The sequence below is a fragment of the Macaca thibetana genome, chromosome 1 (assembly GCF_024542745.1).
Source record: "Macaca thibetana thibetana isolate TM-01 chromosome 1, ASM2454274v1, whole genome shotgun sequence".
NCBI classification, from domain to species: Eukaryota; Metazoa; Chordata; class Mammalia; order Primates; family Cercopithecidae; genus Macaca; species Macaca thibetana.
Genome location: NC_065578.1, coordinates 30426791 through 30447694, shown reverse-complemented (window position 1 = coordinate 30447694; position 20904 = coordinate 30426791). Strand labels below are relative to the sequence as shown.

At 44.1% G+C, this 20904-nt stretch overlaps 2 protein-coding genes across 4 annotated transcripts in view; both read left to right on the top strand.

Moving 5' to 3' along the window:
* Positions 1-20904, top strand: part of SNRNP40 (small nuclear ribonucleoprotein U5 subunit 40) — a 202650-nt gene that overhangs the window by 90 nt on the left and 181656 nt on the right. The window lies entirely within an intron of this gene.
* The window catches only part of FABP3 (fatty acid binding protein 3), a 263378-nt gene that overhangs the window by 169042 nt on the left and 73432 nt on the right, over positions 1-20904 (top strand). The gene's annotated exons all lie outside the window — the stretch shown is intronic.

Genomic DNA, 20904 nt, shown 5'->3' with positions numbered 1-20904 from the left:
TCAATTTGGAGAGCTCAGCAAAATACAGGGGTAGAGGAAGCAGTGGAAAAGCCCTGTGGGCTCTCTGGGTCCCCTGGGAAGCCATTTCTGCCGTTGTCTCACAGGGATTCTTGGGGAGGGCTGCCAGAGGTACTAGGAAAAGACTACAGGAAGAAGGAAACCTTCAGCTGAACTTTGTAACAATTCCAACCAAACGCAAAGTCTCCTGGCCAGATCTTGGGGGAGGACATGAATCCGGTGGGCAGACTGCACAGGTTGGGGAGGCAGAAAGCCCTGTTTGCTTTCGCAGCTGGGAATCTGGTAGCCTGGGGCACATTCTCAGCCCTGCTCGCCCACTGCCTGGAAACAGACTCAGTGCTGTTGGGGGTGGAGCATGGTGTGAGTGAGACTGGCCTTTTGGGTTGTGTGGGAGCTGCGTAAGGCCTGTGACTGCTGGCTTTCCCCTACTTCCCTAACAACCTGCAAGACACAGCAGAGGCAGCCATAATCCTCCTGGGAACATAACTCCATTGACCTAGGAACCACACTCCCATCTCCCACAGCAGCCACAGCAAGACCCATCCAAGGAGAATCTGAACCCAGACACGCCTAGCCCTGCCCCTTTGTGATGGTCCTTCCATGCCCACCCTGGCAGTTAAAGACAAAGGGCATATACTCTTGGGAGTTCTAGGGCCCTGCCCACCACCTGATCCTCCCTATACTACCACATCTGATGCTCTCTTGAAAGTACCACCTCCTGGCAGGAGACCAAACAGCACAAAAATAGTACATTAAACAACCAAAACTAAGGAACCTCACAGAGTCCATTTCACCCCCTGCCACCTCCACTAGAGCAGGTGCTGGTATCTACAGCTGAGAGAACTACAGATGGTTTACCTCACAGGACTCTGTGCAGACAACCCCCAGTACCAGCCTGGAGCCTGGTAGACCTGCTGGGTGGCTAGATCCAAAAGAGAGATAACAATCACTACATCTCAGCTCTCAGGAAGCCACATCCCTAGGAAAAGAGGGAGTATTACATTAAGGGAACACCCCATGGGACAAAAGAATATGAACAGCAGCCTTGAGCCCCAGACCCAGATCTTCCCTCTGACATAGCCTACCCAAATGAGAAGGAACCAGAAAAACAACTCTGGTAATATGACAAAGCAAAGTTCTTTAACACCCCCCAAAAAATCACACTTGCTCACCAGCAATGGATCCAAACCAAGAAGAAATCCCTGATTTACCTGAAAAATAATTCAGAAGGTCAGTTACTAAGCTAACCAAGGAGGCACCAGAGAAAGGTGAAGTCCAATTTAAGGAAATAAAAAAAAGGATACAAGAAACAAGGGGAGAAATCTTCAGTGAAATAGATAGCATAAATGAAAAACAATCAAAACTTCAGGAAATAACAAATGCAGTTAGAGAAAGCAAAATGTTCTGGAAAGTCTCATGGATAGAATCAAACAAGAAGAAGAAAGAACTTCAGAGCTCAAAGACAAGGTTTTCAAATTAAACCAATCCAACAAAGACAAAGAAAAAAGAATAGGAAAAAATAAAGCCTCCGAGAGTTTGGGATTGTGTCAAACAACCAAACCTAAGAATAATTGGCATTTCTGAGGAAGAAGAGAAATCTAAAAGTTTGAAAAAAACATATTTGGGGGAATAATCGACGAAAACCCTCAGTCTTGCTAGAGACCTAGACATTCAAATACAAGAAGCTCAAAGAACACCTGGTAAAATTAATCACAAAAAGATCATCACCTGGGCACGTTATCATCAGGTTGTCTAAAGTCAAGACAAAGGAAAGAATCTTAAGGGCTGTGAGGCAAAAGCACCAGGTAACCTATAAAGGAAAACATATCAAATTAACAGCAGATTTCTCAGCAGAAACTCCACAATCCCTATAAGGGACTGGGGGCCTATATTCAGCTCTTAAAGTAATTATTGGTCAAGAATTTTGTATCTAGCAAAACTAAGCTTCATACATAAAGGAAAGATAAAGTCTTTTTCAGACAAACAAATGCTGAGAGAATTCACCACGACTGAGCCAGCACAAGAACTGCTAAAAGGAGCTCTAATTCTTGGAACAAATCCTGGAAACACATCAAAACAGAACCCTTTTACAGCATAAATCTCACAGGACCTATAAAACAAAAATACAATTTAAAAGAAGTATACAGGCAACAAATAGCAAGATGAATGGAATAGTCCCTCACATCACAATACTGACATTGAATGTAAATGGCCTAAATGCTTCACTTAAAAGATACAGAATTGCAGAATGGGTAAGAATTCACCAACCAACTATCTGCTGCCTTCAAGAGACTCCCCTAACACATAAGGTCTGTTCTTGAACACTTAAGGACTCACATAAACTTAAGTTAAAGGGGTGGAAAATACATTCCATGTAAATTGACACCAAAAGCGAGCAGGAGTAGCTAGCTATTCTTTTATCAGACAAAACAAACTTTAAGACAACAGCAGTTTGAAAAGACAAAGAGGGACATTATATAATGATAAAAGGTCTTGTCCAACAGGAAAATATTACAATCCTAAATATATATACACCTAACACTGGCGCTTCCAAATTTATAAAACAGCTACTACTATACCTAAGAAATCAGATTGACAGCAACACAATAATAGTAGGGGACTTCAATACTCCACTGACAGCACTAGATAGGTCACCAAGACAGAAAGTCAACAAAGAAACAATGGATTTAAACTATACCCTGGAACAAATGGACTTAACAAGCATTTACAGAACATTCTACCCAACAACCACAGAATATACATTCTATTCATCAGTGCATGGAACTTTCTCCAAGATAGACCCTATGACAGGCCACAAAACAAGTCTCAATAAATTTAAGAAAATTGAAATTATATCAAGTGCTCTCTCAGACCACAGTAGAATAAAACTGGAAACCAACTCCAAAAGGAACCTTCAAAACCATGTAAATTCGTGGAAATTAAATAACCTACTCCTGAACATTGGGTCAACAATGAAATCAAAATGGAAATTTAAAAATTCTTCAAACTGAACAATAACAGTGACACAACCTATCAATACCTCTGGGATACAGCAAAGGCAGTTGATATGATTTGGCTGTGACCCCACCGAAATCTCAACTTGAATTGTATCTCCCAGAATTCTCATGTGTTTTGGGAGGGACCCAGGGGGAGGTAATCAAATCATGGGGGCCAGTCTTTCCCGTGCTATTCTTGTGATAGTGAATAAGTCTCACAAGATCTGATGGGTTTATCAGGGGTTCCTGTGTTTGCTTCTTCCTCATTTTTCTCTTGCTGCTGCCATGTAAGAAGTGCCTTTCACCTCCCACCATGATCACAAGGCCTCCCCAGCCATGTGGAACTGTGTACGTCCAATTAAATCTGTTTTTGTTCCCTGTTTCACGTGTGTCCTTTTTTTTTTTTTTCTCGAGGCAGAGTCTTGCTCTGTGCCTTAGGCTGGAATGCAATGGCATGTTCTCAGCTCACTGCAACTTCTGCCTCCTGGGTTCAAGCGATTCTCCTGCCTGAGCCTCCCGAGTACCTGGGATTACAGGTGCATGCCACCACTCCTAGCTAATTTTTTGAATTTTTAGTAGAGACAGGGTTTCACCATGTTGGCCAGGCTGGTCTCGAACTCCTGACCTCATGATCCACCTGCCTTGGCCTCCCAAAGTGCTGAGATTACAGGTGTAAGCCACCGCACCTGGCTCAGGTGTGTCTTTATCAGCAGCATGAAAATGAACTTACATGGTAAATTGGTACCAGTAGAGTGGGCGTTGTTGAAAAGATATCTGAAAATGTGGAAGCAACTTTGGAACTGGGTAACAGGCAGAGATTGGAACAGTTTTGAGAGCTCAGAAAACAGGAAAATGTGGGAAATGTTGGAATTTCCTAGAGATTTGTTGAATGACTTTGCCCAAAATGCTGATAGCAATATGGACAATAAAATCCAGGCTGAGATGGTCTTAGATGAAAAACTTGCTGGGAACTGGAGTTAATGTGACTTTACTATGTTTTAGCGAAAAGACCGGTGGTATTTTGCCCCTGTCTTAGAGATTTGTGGAACTTTGAACTTGAGAAAGATGATTTAGGGTATCTGGCAGGAGAAACTTATAAGCAGCAAAGCATTCAAGAGGTGACTTGGGTACTGGTAAAGGCATTCAGTTTTATAAGGGAAGCAGAGCATAGAAGTTTGGAAAATTTGCAGACTGACTATGCAATAGAAAAGAAAAACCCATTTTCTGGGGAGAAATTCAAGCCAGCTGCAGAAATTTGCGTAAGTAACAAGGAGCATAATGTTAATCCCTAAGACCATGGGGAAAATGTCTCCAGGCCATGTCAGAGATGGCCCCTCCCATCACAGGCCCAGAAGCCCAGGAAGAAAAGGTGGTTTCATGAGCCACGCCCAGGGTCCCCATGCTGTGTGAAGCATAGGGACTTGGTGCCTTGTGTCCTACCCACTCCAGCCATAGCTGAAGGGGGCCAATGTATAGCTCAAGCTGTGACTTCAGAGGGTGGAAGCCCCAAGTCTTGGCAGCTTCCATGTGGTGTTGAGCCTGTGGGTACACAGAAGTCAAGAATTGAGATTTGAGAACCTCTGCCTAGATTTCAGAAGATGTATGGAAATGCCTGGATGCCCATGCAAAAGTTTGTGGCAGGGGCAGGGCCCTCACGGAGAACCTCTACTAGGGTAGTGCCAGAGGGAAATGTGGGGTCGGAGCCCCCATGCAGAGTTCCTACTGAGACACTGCCTAGTGGAGCTGTCTGCCCTCCAGACCCCAGAATGGTACATCCACCAATAGCTTGCACCATGCACATGGAAAAGCTGTAGACAATCAATGTCAGCCCTTGAAAGCAGCTGGGAGGGAGGTTGTAACCTACAAAGTCACAGGGGTGGAGCTGCCCAAGACCATGGGAACCCACCTTTTGCATCAGTATGACCTGGATGTGAGACCTGAAGTCAAAGGTGATCACTTTGGAGCTTTAAAATTTGGCCCTCTGGATTTCAGACTTGCATGGGCCCTGTAACCTCTTTGTTTTGGCCAAATTCTCCCATTTGGAACAGTTGTATTTACTCAATATCTATACCCACATTGTGTCTAGGAAGTGACTAGTTTGTTTTTTATTTTACAGGCTCATAGGCAGAAGGGACTTGCCTTGTCTCAGATGAGACTTTGGACCATGGACTTTTGGGTTAATGCTGAAATGAGCTAAGGCTTTGGGGGACTGTTGGGAAGGCATGATTGGTTTTGAAATGTGAGGACATGAGATTTGGAGGGGCCAGAGGCAGAATGATATGGTTTGCCTGTGACTCTACCCAAATCTCAACTTGAATTGCATCTCCCAGAATTCTCACATGTTTTGGGAGGGACCCAGGAGGAGGTAATCAAATCGTGGGGGCTGGTCTTTCCCGTGCTATTCTTGTGATAGTGAGTAAGTCTCATGAGATCTGATGGGTTTATCACTTTTGCTTCTTCCTCATTTTTTCTCTTGCCATCACTATGTAAGAAGTGCCTTTTGCCACCCCCCATGATTCTGAGGCCTCCCCAGCCATGTGTAACTGTGTAAGTCCAATTAAACCTCTTTTGGTTCCCAGTTTCAGGTATGTTTTTATCAGCAGCATCAAAACAAACTAATACAGCAGTGCTAAGAGAAAAGTTCAAAGCCCTAAATGCCTAAATCAAAATGCCTGAAAGAACACAAATAGACAATCTAAGGTCACACCTCAAGGAACTAGAGAAACAAGAACAAACCAAACCCAAATCCAGCAAAAGAAAGGAAATAACCAAGATCAGAGCAGAACTAAATGAAATGCAAATAACAACAACAACAAAATACAGAAGATAAATGAAACAAGAAGCTGGTTCTTTGAAAAGATAAATCAAATTGATAGACCATTAGCAAGATTAACCAAGAAAAGAAGAGAAAAATCCAAATAAGCTCAATTAGAAATAAAACAGGAGGTATTACAACTGACACCACAGAAATATAAAAATCATTCAAGGCTGCTATGAACACCTTTACACACATAAACTAGAAAACCTAGTGGAGATGGATAAATTCCTGGAAAGATACAACCCTCCTAGCTTAAATCAGGAAGAACTAGATACCCTTGTTAAAGGTAGTGAACTCCAAGTTTTCTTTTCAAAGAATCAGTATGTCTGTATGTTCAGCTCTCTTATTCTTTGTTCTCCGTTTTAAAGTCTAACTTCCCGGTTCTCTTGCCCCTCTTGCCCCTAGTTTCAGTAAACAACTTTCCTGCCAGTTCTAATCAGTAGTTCACATCTGTTCCACTGGTCACCTGCTCTGACCTGAATCATCCTGAGTCACCTGTTCTGTAACCGCCTTTCTGGCCAAACTACTCACCCCGCCACTCTGGTTCCTACCCTTGCTCTCTTTAAAATAGCCCATTGGAATTAGCTGAGACTGTGCGGTCCAATCCTAGCCAATAGTGGAATGACACAACAGCAGGGGCTACCTGCATCAGGAATAAGAACTGCTTCCCTTACCTTGTTCAGGCATGCTTTCACCATTACTCCATCTGCGAGTCACACCCTTCTATAGAAGTAAAAATTGCCTTGCTGAGAAAATAAAATTTATGTTCAAGTGCTATTTCTTTGTGTCATTGAGGAACAAGCATTTGTTTCTAACGCTACCTGAATAGACAATAACAAGCAACAGGATTGAAATGGTAATAAAAAGTTACCTACAAAAAACAGTCTAGGATCAGACAGATTCACAGATGAATTCTACTAGACTTTCAAAGAAGAATTGGTACCAATCTTATTGACACTATTCCACAAGATAATGAGGGAATCCTACCTAAATCATTCTATGAAGCCAGTATCACCCTAATACTAAAACCAAGGAAGGACATAACCAAAAAAGAAAACTACAGACCAATATCCCTGATGAACATAGATGCATAAATCCTTAATGAAATACTAGCTAACTGAATCCAATAACATATCAAAAAGATAATCCACCATGATCAAGTAGGTTTCATACCACAGATGCAGGGATGGTTTAAAATACGCAAGTCAATAAATATGATACACCACATAAACAAAATTTAAAACAAAAATCACATGATCATCTCAATAAATGCAGAAAAAGCATTTAACAAAATCCAGTATCACTTTATGATTAAAACCCTCAGCAAAATCAGCATACAAGAGCCATACCTCAATGTAATAAAAGCCATCTATGACAAACCCACAGCCGACATAATACGGAATGGGGAAAAGTTTAAAGCATTCCTTCTGAGAACTGGAACAAGACAAAATGCCCACTCTCAGCACTTTTCTATTTAACATAGTACTGGAAGTGCTAGCCAGAGCAATCAGACAAGAGAAAGAAATAAAGGGCATCCAAATTGGTAAAGAGGAAGTCAAACTGTGCCTGTTTCCTGATGATATGATTATATACCTAGAAAACCCTAAAGACTCCTCCAAAAAGCTCCTAGATAAATGAATTCAGCAAAGATTCAGGTTACAAAATTAATGTACACAAATCAGTAGTTCTCTTATACACCAACAGCATCTAAGCTGAGAATGAAATCAATAACTCAACCCCTTTTACAACAGCTGAAAAAAAACTCAGGAATATACCTAACCAAGGAGGTGAAAGACCTCTACAAGGAAAACTACAAAACACTACTGGAAGAAATCATAGATGACACAAACAAATGGAAATACATTCCATGTTCATGGATGGGCAGAATCAATATTGTGAAAATGACCATACTGCCAAAAACCATCTACAAATTCAATGTAATTTTCATCAAAATACCACCATCATTCTTCACAGAACTAGAAAAAAAATTTTTTTAATTCACATGGAACCAAAATTCATTTATAGCCAAAGCAAGACTAAACAAAAAGAACAAATCTGGAGGCATCACATTACCTGATTTTAAACTATTCTATAAGGCCATTGTCACTAAAACAGCATGGTACTAGTATAAAAATAGGCACTTAGATAATAGAACAAAATAGAGAACCCAGAAATAAACCCAAATGCTTACAGCCAACTGATCTTCAACAAAGCAAACAAAATCAAAAAGTGAGGAAAGGACTCTCTATTCAACAAATGATGCTGGGATAATTGGCAAGCCACATGTAGGAAAATGAAACTGGATCCTTATCTCTCACCTTATACAAAAATCAACTCAAGATGGATCAAGGAGTTAAATCTAAAACCTGAAATTATGAAAATTCTAGAAGATAACATCAGAAAAATCTCTGTAGACATTGGCTTAGGCAAAGATTTAATGACCACAAACCCAAAAGCAAATGCTATAAAAACAATGAAAATAGGTTGGACTTAATTGAACTAAAGAGCTTTAGCACAGCAAGAGGAAGAGCCAACAAAGTAAACAGACAACCCACAGAGTGAGAGAAAATCTTTACAATCTATACATCTGACAAAGGACTAACACCCAGAATCTACAACAAACTCAAACAAATTATCAAGAAAAAAACAAACAATCCCATCAAAAAGTGGGCTAAGGACATGAATAGACAATTCTCAAAAGAAGATATACAAATACCCAACAAACATATGAAAAAATGCTCAACAACACTAATGGTCAGAGAAATGCAAATCAAAACCACAATGCAATACCACCTTACTTCTGCAAGAATGGCCATAGTAAAAAAATAATAGATGTTGGTGTGGATGCAGTGAAAAGTAAGCACTTCTACATTGTTGATGATAATGGAAACTAGTACAACCATTATAGAAAACAGTGTGGAGCTTTCTTAAAGAACTAAAAGTAGAACTACCATTTGGTCCAGCAATCCCACAACTGGGTATCTACCCGAGGAAAATAAGTCATTATATGAAAAAGATAACTTGCACATGCATGTTTATAGCAGCACAATTGCAAAAATGTGGAACCTACCCAAATGCCCACCAATCCATGAGTGGATAAAGAAACTGTGGTATATGGTATATATATATATGATGGAATACTACTCAGCCATATAGGAATGAATTAATGGCATTCATAGCAACCTGGATGGGATTGGAGACTATTATTTTAAGTGAAGTAACTCAGGAATGGAAAACCAAACATAGTGTGTTCTCACTCATAAGTGGGAGCTAAGCTATGAGGATGCAAAGGTGGAAGAATGACACAAGGACTTTGGGGACTCAGTGGGAAAGTGTTGGAAGTGGGTGAGGGATAAAAGACTACAAATTAGATTCAGCATATACTGCTCAGGTTATGGGTGCACCAAAATCTCACAAATCACCACTAAAGAACTTGCTCATGTAACCAAATACCACCTGCTCCCCAAAATCCTATGGAAATAAAAAACTAAAAAAAAAAAAAAAAAAAAAAAAAAAAAAGAAATACTTGTCAAAAAAATGAATGAGTGAATGAATGAACATGTATAACAGACACATTAGCTCTCCTGGGTAGCTTCCTCTGTAAGGAGGACCTGAAGCCTGATAAAACACTGGCGTTTTGTAATCATGAATATTCTTTAAAGCCTCAGTTCCCTTGCCTATAAAAGAGAAAATTGTATAGTACCTACTTAACAGAATTATGTGAGGATTTAATGAGACATGTCACATAAAGAGATTATCACAGTGTCTGAAACTTAGAAGTTACTCAAATAATGGTATTGATTATTATGTAGAATCATATGTGGTATGTGGTGTTTGTTATAAGTCTATAGATTTAGTCATAAAGTTCCGAATTTGAAATTAAGAAGAAGAAAAATAAAGCCAACATCAGAGATGTCAGAACAGGGAGATGACAAGAAATCAGGCTCTTGGTGACACTGTCAAACAGCTTAATCAAGTCGCATCTGATGCCAGACCTACCTCTGACCTTCTTAGTCATATGAATCCATAAATTGTCTTTATTTTTTAAAGCAGTGTGAATTGGGATTTCTGTTGGCTATACTTCAAGGCGTCCTAAATGATACACAAGGTCATGAGCCAAAACACATGTTTAATCAATCCATACGACAAACATTTACTCAGCACCTACACTATACCAAGTCATTAGACAAACTCAAAGGTTAATAGAGGCCAGATGCAGTAGCTCCTGCCTGTAATCCCAGCACTTTGGGAGGCCAAGGTGGGTAGATCACTTGAGGTCAAGAGTTTGAGACCAGCCTGGCCAACATGGTGAAACTGTCTCTACTAAAAATACAAAAATTAGCCAGGCGTGGTGGTGCATGCCTGTAGTCCCAGCTACTCAGGAGGCTGAGGCAGAATTGCTTGAACCTGGAAAGTGGAGGTTGCAGTGAGCCAAGATCGTGCCACTGCACTCTAGCCTGGGTGACAGAGCGAGACTGTCTTAAAAAAAAAAAAGTTAATATGATAGAACTCTGCCCTCCTGGAACCCACTCCATCCAGTAAGAAAGACAGAAAAGAACATAGTGTCACTATACTTTGTGTGGTGTGGTGTGATGTGATGGATATATTGAGTCAGAACCTCCTTCCAGCATGCTATGCCACGGTCCCTAGCAGCCAGGACTCTGGCAATTAAGATTCAGCCAATCAGATTCAGTTACACAAGATGTAGAAAATGGAAGGAAGGTGAAGGTCATCTTCCTGTTGCTTTTGCCGTTTCTGCTAACTACACAGTTGTGGAGACATCTGGTTTTTCTGCCGTACAGTTGGTAAAGATGTGGTTTTCCTAGCTTAGTGGACATAAAGAATAAGACAAGAACACCCATTTATTCTGCTGCCAAGGACTGTGGCAGGCACAGTGACGGTGTGGCACATCAGTGGCAGCCTCCTGATAATGGCGGCTCCCTGGTGGTAGCTGTGATGCATTCTGGAGCCAGTGACTTTCTGATTACAGCAGTTATCTTGATGGCCTAGTCCTAGGAGTTGTTCCCGAAACTTCAACTCAAAGTCTGTTTCTTCAGCCTTTGGTGAAGTCTTTATTTTTTAAACCAGTTTGAATTGTGTTTTCTGTTGGCTATACTTCAAAGCATCCTAAATGATACACAAAGCCATGAGCCAAAATACGTGTTTAATCATTTAACACCCTAATAAACTCCTTTCTACTTAAACCAGCTAATATGGATCATGTTGTACGACACCACTATTTTACCTTTCAAAGCCACACTATTGATAAACTGTTGAAACTCCCTTTCACCAGCTTACCTCCACTCATTTCCAATCCATCACCAAGCCCTGTTGATTTCACCTCCATCTTCTCCCTCCACCACCACTACCCTCATCCAGGCCACCATCATCTCCTCTTGGACTGCCAATATTCTCCTACCTATTCACCTAGATCCACTCCACCACCAATCCACTGTCCACAATGCATCCAGAGTGAGCATTTCTGAAGGAAAGTCTGAGGCTTGTTTAAAACCCTCCAATAACCAGAACAGAGAGCCCAGACACAGTAATACGTATACAACCACTTGATTGATGACAGTTCTCCTGTGGGAGGGAAGGGATTGTCTTTTCAATAAGTAGCGCTGGGTCGATATGGAAAAATATGAACTTTGATTTCTACTTCACACTATAACAAGAAGTAATGAGATAGATCATAATCATATCTCTAAATGTAAAAAGCAAAACAATAAAGATTCCAGAAGAAAAAATAAAATAATATCCAACCTTGGAGGGAGGCAAAATTTTCTTAATAAGGGCAAAATAAGCATCATAAAAGAAAAGATTTAGGCTGGGTGTGGTGGCTCACGCCTGTAATCCCAGCACTTCGGGAGGCTGAGGCGGGCAGATCACCTGCGGTCAGGAGTTCAAAATCAGCCTGGCCAACATGGCGAAACCCCGTCTCTACTAAAAATATAAAAATCAGCTGGGCGTGGTGGCACACGCCTCTAATCCCAGCTACTCTGGAGGCTGAGGCTGGAGAATTGCTTGAACCTGGGAGGCAGAGGTTTCAGTGAGCCAAGATCGCGCCGTTGCTCTCCAGCCTGGGTGACAAGAGCAAAACTCCATCTCAAAAAATAATAAATAAATAATTTTAAAAATAAAAGATTTAAAAATTAGACTTCATTGAAATTAAGAATCACTGTTCATCAGAAGACAACATTAAGAGGGTAAAAAGATAAGACAGAGACTAGGAGAAGATATTTGCAAAATATATATACATCAAGGACTCACTTCCCACATATCTGCTACAAATCAGCAGGGAGAAAACCTCCCAATTTAAAAATGGACTAAAGAGTTAAATAGGCACTTTACACACAGCAAAAAAGAATATTCAGTAGTCCAATAAGCATATGAAACAGTGTCCAACGTCAGTGATCATGAAGGAGATGCAAAATAAAATCACAAGATACTTCTATACCCCTGCTTTGGACCCCAGCTCACCTGTTACGCAAGTGCGTAACATTGGCTGTCTTTCTATCATGGCCCTTAACACATTTACAACGTACACGTTTGTGTGGCTACTGGGTCCACACAAACTCCATCATATCTCTAAATGTGAAAAGCATCTCCTCCACCATCTCCTCCACCAGATCTCAGTCCCACAATGGCAGGCGTGACATCTGCTGCAGACCCTTGTGTAAACAAGGCCTGCTGTAGAATAGGTGTGTGACACACAGCTAGTGGATGAATGAACGAATGAAGGAAGGATGAAGGAACGAAAAAGGCACTATCATTGCATTTTACAGGTCAGGAAACTGAGTCTCCTTTGTTTGAGAAATTTGTCCAAAGTCCCATTACTCGCGGGTGGTTACTAATGCACTTCAGGGTTCAGATCTTACTAGGGAGTAGATGAGTTGTCCTGCCTTGGTTACTGAAAGTTCTAAGACTCTCAGTGGGGGAGGCATCTTATTCAGATGTTCCTAGGTGATCTGAACAGAAAAGCCTTGTAAATATAGAAAGATGAGGGCATGGCTCAAGCTGATCTGTCCTAGGCACAAGCCAAGTTAAGATTTTGTTGTTGTGGTCCAATTCAGGAAGAGACCTGCTTAGCGGACATTCTGGTTTTCTGCTCAGGGGAGAGTCAGGGTGAAGGAAGTCACAGTGTCCTCCCTTGCACCTCTCTGAGCAGCCAGTGGCATGGTGTAGCCTGATTTCCATGTGAGACATCCACACATTCACAAACACAATGTTAAATGCCACTTCTAGGTGTACACCCAAGAGATATCAAATAAAAACCTGTGCATGCATGTGTACAGCAGCATTTTTCATAACAGTTAAAAAGTGAAACAACCCAATAATTTATCAATGGATGATGAGTAGACAAACAAAATGTGAATATTCATACGATGGAATATTATGCAGCCATAGAAAGGAATGAAGTAGGCTGGGCACAGTGGCTCACGCCTGTAATCCCAGCACTTTGGGAGGCTGAGGAGGGCAAGTCACGAGGTCAGGAGATCGAGGCCATCCTGGCTAACATGGTGAAACCCTGTCTCTACTAAAAATACAAAAAAAAAAAAAAAATTAGCCTGGTGTGGTGGCGGGCGCCTATAATCTCAGCTACTCAGGAGGCTGAGGCGGGAGAATGGAGTGAACCCAGGAGGCAGAGCTTGCAGTGAGCTGAGATCACACCATTGCACTCCAGCCTGGGCAACAGAGTGAGACTCTGTCTCAAAAAAGAAAGAAAGAAAAACAAAGAAAGAAAGAAAGAAAGAGAGAAAAAGAAAGAGAGAAAAAGAAAGAAAGAAAGAAGAAAGAAAGAAAGAAAGAAAGAAAGAAAGAAAGAAAGAAAGAAAGAAAGAAAGAAAGAAAGAAAGAAAGGAAGGAAGAAAGAAAGAAAGAAAGAAAGAAAGAAAGAAAGAAAGAAAGGAAGGAAGGAAGAAAGGGAGAGAGAGAGGGAGGGAAGGAAGGAAGGAAGAAAGGGAGAGAGAGAGAGAGGGAGGGAAGGAAGGAAGGAAGGAAGGAAGGAAGGAAGGAAGGAAGGAAGGAAGGAAGGAAGGAAGGAAGGGAGGGAGGGAGGGAGTACAATATGGATGAACCTTAAAAACATTATGCTAAGTGCAAGAAGCCAGACACAAAAGGTCACAGAGTGTATGATTCCATTCATATAAAATATCCAGAATAGGCAAACCCACAGAAACAGGAAGCAGATTAGTGGCTGCAAAAACTGAGGGGAGGAGGAAAGGGGAGTGATTGCTTCTTGGGTATGAGGTTTCCTTCTGCGGTGATGAGAATGTTTTGGAACTGGATAGAGGCTGTGGTTGCTTAACATTATGAATGTACTCAATACCACTGAATTGTATCTTTAAAATGGTTAATTTTGTTATGTGAGGGGAACCCTGGCTCTAACTGAGAAACCCCTGCAGCACAGGACAAAGGCACAGAAAAGTGGGGTGAATGATATTGAATGTCAGTCTGTTGAATGCATTGCTGTGTGCAAGTATGCTCATGTCCATGTGTGTACATATGCAATGTGCACATGTGTGCATATGTGCATGCATGCATGTGTATGTGAATCTGTGTGTGTGTGTGTGATGGGAGGACACTTGGGCCAGTAATAGGCCATTGAGACCAGACGGAAAGAGGCATTCTCAAAGAGACCACCACAGACTCTTCTGTGAGGACCTGGACCAGAGATCCTAAGGGCCATTGGGCCAAGACAGGAAATAGATGTTAGCTGTCAAATCGCCTAAAACTACCCCTTATTTTACTAATGAAAAAAGCCAGGCCAGAAGAGTTCTACCTCTTTCCCAGGGCCACACTACAAGTCAGTGGCACTGACTTAAACCCCAGCCAGGTCTCCAGGATTAGGGTCCATGTTTTCTACTTGAGGTGTGACGAGGGTCTTAGGTTTTACCTGGGGTATCCTTCTACTTTGGGCACCCAGCCCTGAGGACACCCAAAAGTTCTGGGCCTCCACCACCCTCTGACTGCTCAGCAGTTTCTGGATCCTGGTGGTTCAGGGGCGTGTTCCAATGTACTTCAACAACAGCAAACATTTACAGAAGTCTGCTCTCTGCCAGGCCCTGGGGAGTGGAAGGTGACAGAATGCATCAGTTATGATTCCTCCCCCCAACTTGAGCAATCCCTAGGCTTGTGGGGGCATTAGGTAAACAATCTCAACAGAGTCAGGAGGCCAACAAGGAGGCAAGGGCCCCTGAGAGGGCATCTTGACTGCTATCAAAGAGGAAACTGAGGCTCAGAGGATCCCTGACCTGGCTGAGGCCACCCAACCCAGATGCAGCTAAGCCTAGAATTTGAACCTGATAACCTACAGGTCACATTTGGCAGGCTTCCCAATCCACCTCCAGGGAAAGGTCTTGTGATTCATGGCAATATCCTGTCCCTGAATAAAGAATCTTATCACAAGTCCCTCAAATCTTACGTGACTTCCTCCAACTGTTAACGTGCTGATTAATATGTAACCTACTGACATGGAAAAGGACACTGATTTGTGTCTGAATCATGAAGTTTACTGCCTTACATGTAGAGCATTTTCATCTGTGTGATATAACCTGTGGTCAATGATTGTAACCTCTGTATCATGCCCTCCAACGAGAAAGGAAAAATCTGAAATGAGGAGCCCCCTGCCCCTTCTCCTAAACTTTCTTATAAAAGCAATCCCACTTGTTACAGACTTGGGAAGATGCCTAATGGTGTTGGTGTGTCTTCCAGGTCAATCCTCACATTTGGTTTCTGACAAACTTTTATCAAATTACTTCTGCCTCAACAGCCTTAATTTTGGTCAACAAACCCAATATATTTGAGTCCGAACCCATGCTTTTAGAATATAGGCCGGGCGCGGTGGCTCAAGCCTGTAATCCCAGCACTTTGGGAGGCCGAGGCGGGCGGATCACAAGGTCAGGAGATCGAGACCACAGTGAAACCCCGTCTCTACTAAAAATACAAAAAATTAGCCGGGCGTGGTGGCAGGCGCCTGTAGTCCCAGCTACTCAGGAGGCTGAGGCAGGAGAATGGCGGGAACCCGGGAGGCGGAGCTTGCAGTGAGCTGAGATCGCGCCACTGCACTCCAGCCTGGGCAACAGCGTGAGACTCCATCTCAAAAAAAAAAAAAAAAAAAGAATATAGAAGGTAGCAGAGCAGAGAGTGTGGACTTAGGTGTCACCTCGACTTGTGTCCAAATCCAAGGCTCAGCACCTTATTGACTGTGTGCCTTGGATGACACTTCTCCTTGCCTTAGTTTTCTCATACATGAAATAGAAGCATGAATATGTCTACTTCAGGGAGTGGGTGGGAGAGTTAGTTGACATGATGCATGGAAATGGTGGAGCCACTGTCTGGCACATAACAAGTGCTCAGTAAGTATGAACTGTTTACCTTATGCCCTTAACCTGCCAGCCCCAGACTTTTCAGGCTGTAAGAGAGGGTAGAGGCCAGGTGGCTCCTCTGGGATCTTCCAAGGGGCACAAGTCAGGTCCCTCTTCCAGGCTGACCTTGTGTACAGTAAAGACTTTAAGCTTGCCAAAAAGAGGTCTGGCCTTTGTCCTTGGTAAGTAATCTCTGTTTGTCTGGGGGTCTTGGGCTAGCCAGATAGCAACACTTGGATGTAGCATTGGAAGACCAACCACATGATTTAGGGGAGGAGCTCTGGGTCACACTATCTCAGTTGATCTGGAGACTGAAATCAACCACATGGGCAATCAATCAATGCTGCCTGTGTAATGGAGGCCCAATAAAAACTCTGAACTCCAGAGCTCAGGCGAGCCTCCATGGTTGACAATACTCCATGCACATCGTCATATGTGGATGCTGGGAAGTAACACATCCTGGCTTCAGAGAGAGAGGACAGTGGGAACTCCACATCTGATACTTCCCTAGACTCTGCTCTGTGCACAGCTTCCCTTAACTGACCTTAATCTTTATCCTTTCCCTGTAATAAACCATAACCCTGAGCCCAATAACTTTCAGTGGATTCTGTGAGTCCTAGTGAATAACAAAATTTAAGGATGGTTTTGGAAATTCCTGGACTTGCAATTGATGTCAGAAGTGAGGGTGGGCCTGGCCAACATGGTGAAACCCCATCTCTACTAAAGATACAAAAAATTAGCTGGGTGTGGTGGTGGACGCCTGTAATCCCAGCTACTCAGGAGGCTGAGGCAGGAGAATCGCTTGGAACTGGAAGGCAGAGGTTACAGTGAGCTGAGATCACGCCATTGCACTCCAGCCTGGGTGACAGGGTGAGACTCTGTCTCAAAAAAAAAAAAAAAAAAAAAAGAAGTGAGGGTGGTTGCCTGGGCACGGTGGCTTATGCCCATAATCCTAGCATTTGGGGAGGCCAAGGCAGGTGGATTGCTTGAGCCCAGGAGTTGGGGACCAGCCTAGGCAACATGGCAGAACTTCATCTCTAGCTAAAAAAAAAAAAAAAAAAAAAAAAAAAACGAGGAGAAGAAGAAGTGAGGGTGATCTTGTGGACTGTGTTCCATCTCAGCTATAGTTGGCCAAACCCTCACACCCTGGCATGTTAAACAAATGAGAAAGTGATCGAGTTTTCCAGAACAGCTCATAGTCAAAGAAGATGCATCCAAACCCTGCACGGAGTGCTTTAATGCAAAGAGAGGCCAGGCGTGGCGGCTCATGCCTGTAATCCCAGCAGTTTGGGAAGCTGAGGCAGGTGGATTGCTTCAGCTCAGGGGTTTGAGATCAGCCTGGCCAACATGGTGAAACCCTGTCTCTACTAAAAATACAAAAATATTAGCTGAGTGTGGTGGCGCATGCCTGTAATCCCCACTACTCAGGAGGCTGAGGCATAAGAATCGCTTGAACCCGGGAGGCAGAGGTTGCAGTGAGCCAAGATTGCACCATTGCGCCCCAGCCTAGGCAACAAGAGTGAGACTCTGTCTCAAAAAGAAAAAGTAAAAACAAACAAACAAACCATAACCTTGCATTATATCTAAAATTATTTTAGAGTGGATTTGAGGTCTGGTGCAGTGGCTCATGCCTGTAATCCCAGCACTTTGGGAGGCTGATGTGGGCGGATCACTTGAGGTTAGCAGTTTGAGACCAGTACTTTTTTTCCTTTTCCTTTTTTGTTTTTTGAGACAGGGTCCGGCTGTGTTGCCCAGGCTGGAGTGTAATGGTGCCATCTTGGCTCACTGCAAGCTCCACCTCCCGGGTTCACGCCATTCTCCTGCCTCAGCCTCCCGAGTAGCTGGGACTACAGGCGCCCGCCACCATGCCCAGCTAATTTTTTGTATTTTTAGTAGAGACGGGGTTTCACAGTTTTAGCCAGGATGGTCTCGATCTCCTGACCTCGTGATCCACCCACCTTGGCCTCCCAAAGTGCTGGGATTACAAGTGTTTTGTTTGTGTTTGTGTGTGCGTGTGTGTGTGTGTGTGGTTTTTTTTTTGAGACGGAGTCTCGCTCTGTTGCCAGGCTAGAGTGCAGTAGCGCAATCTCAGATCACTACAACCTCCGCCTCCTGAGGTAGATTCTCCTACCTCAGCCTCCTGAGTAGCTGGCATTACAGGTGCACACAACCACACCCAGCTAATTTTTGTATTTTTAGTAGAGACGGGGTTTCACCATGTTGGTCAGGCTGGTTTCAAACTTCTGACCTCGTGATCCTCCCGCCTTGGCCTCCCAAAGTGCTGGGATTACAGGCACGAGCCACCGTGACCAGCCCAAATTTTTTATTTTTTGTAGAGATGGGACCTCACAGTTGTCCAGGCTGGTCTTGAACTCCTGAACTCAAGTGATCCTCCTGCCTCTGCCCCACAAAGTGTTGGGGTTATAGGCATGAGCCACCGCGCCCGGCCAACTTCCTATTTTTCTGAACAGCATCTTCTCCAGGTTGGTTTCTCATCCTCAGACTTGTTGCCTCATTGTCCCAAGACAGCTGCTGCAGCCCCAGGCACTGTGGTTGTGTCCAAAGAGGAGAAGGAAGAAGCAGTGCTGTGTAACAGGAAAGCAAAAACTCCTGGAAATGTCCATGAACATTTCCACTTAGATCTAATTAGCCTGAAGGCTCCTAACTCTGAGGGAAGCTGCAAAGTGACCACCTGGCTTTTCCAGCCTTGGTGATGGAGGCAGAAAAGGGCACAGGGATTGGGAATGGCAGGCTCCTCGCATGCACCACACTGCCTCTGTTCCTGACATGACCTATAAGCTTTGCACTCACTCTGCCCAGATACTCATTCCACAGCCTGGGTCCAAAGATGCGCCAGGACAGGCAGAGCTGCGGCTGCCACTGGTATTTCTGCAGTGATAGCTGCCCAGGCCTGGGGACTGTGGCACAGCGTCCAGGGGCAGAGCATGGGCCCTCAGGGCCGAGGGCGGTGTTTTCCCCATTACCAGTCCAGCAGCGAAGCCCAATGTGTCAGGGGCTGGCAGACAAAAAGAGCAGAATCCTATGGGCCTCTCCCACCTACTGACAAAGGAGGGGAGGTGACAAAGGAGAGTAAGAGGAAAAAGAAGTGACAGAGAGGATGATGGAGAAGAGGAGGTGACTGAGAAAGAAAAGGTGATGGAGAACAGGAGGTGGAGGAAAGATGAGGGTTATGGAGGAGAAGGGAAGACAGGAGGGTATGTGGAAACCACGACGCTGGGCAGCAGGAGACAAGGGGGCACCCAGCAGACAGGCTAGGTGGACGTCCTGGGTCCTAGGTGGGCAGCTGGTCAGGCCTGACATCGACCAGCAGGTTCACGAGCATAGCCAATGCCTGGAGGGAAGAACAGGGGCTGAGGAGACACAGGGGTAAGCCCTACCTGGGGGATTAGAGGTGACTTCCCAAAGGTGGTGACCTCCACACTGGGGACCTGCAGCTCCCTAGCCAGGCTCCTCAGCCTGGCCCCTGCCCCTTCCCAGCCAGTCCCACTCCAGCCCAGCCCAGCAAAGAACTCATGCTCAGTACATTTGTTGAATGAATAATTTAAAACCTATAGAGCAAGCAACAAGGCTACAAAAGCTGGACAAAATTGCCCACTTAAGCCGGGCGTGGTGACTCACGTCTGTAATCCTAGCACTTTGGGAGGCTGAGACAGGTGGCTCACCTGAGGTCAAGAGTTCAAGACCAGCCTGGCCAATATGATGAACCCGTCTCTACTAAAAATACAAATATATATATATATAGCTGGGCGTGGAGGTGTGTGCCTGTAATCCCAGCTGCCCAGGAGGATGAGGCAGGAGAATTACTGGAACCTGGGAGGCGGAGGTTGCAGTGAACTGAGATCGTGCCACCACACTCGGGCCTTGGTGACAGAGTGAGACTCAGTCTCAAAAAAAAAAAAAAAGCCCACTTGCACAAATGCAAAGAAAAGGTTATCAAGAGCACAATGTGGGCTTTTTCTCCCAAGGGTGAAATAAGAAAAGCAGCAAAATCTGTGACTGGGGGAAGGAGGTTCAGGCTGCTCTGAAGAGAGGGGTCTCTGTTAGCTGAAAGGCATCAGGGACAAGAACATCTGCAAGATCCATTCCAGCAGCGACAGAAGCCCTCTCGGCCCCTGCCCCAGCAGGTCCCAACTCCCTCTGCCCTGAGCCCTGGCACCTGCCTCCAGCTGCTGCACTCCCCTCCATCTCATCCAGGAAAACCTTTCTAAAATGGCAATCTTAAAATGACATGCCCCTGCTGTGCTCCAAATCATGTAGGATCTTTCCATGGTCAGCCCACACCTTCACCACTTCTCCCATGCTCTAAAACCCTCCATGGCTCCCCACTACCAGCAGGTCTCCCCACCATGACTCTCAAGGGCCTGTGTGATTTGGCCTGGCCCATGTCTCCAAGCTCATACTAACCTCCCCACCTCACCCATCTCTGCGCTATGGCCACCTTGGCTTCTCCCTGGTCCTTGAACCCCATACCCTCAGCTCCTGTGTTGTCCCCCTGCCCTCAGCGCTGTGGCTCCTCTTGGCCCAGCTGACTCCTACACATCCTCCAGATGCCTGTCCTGCCTCCTCGGTGACCCTACAGGTCCCTGTGCAGCCCCACCAGTGCACTCACCCCAGAACCCAGGAGAGCCTTAGAGGCAGGCTGTGTCCCCAGCACCCATCCCTAGCACCTTCATACCTATTTTTT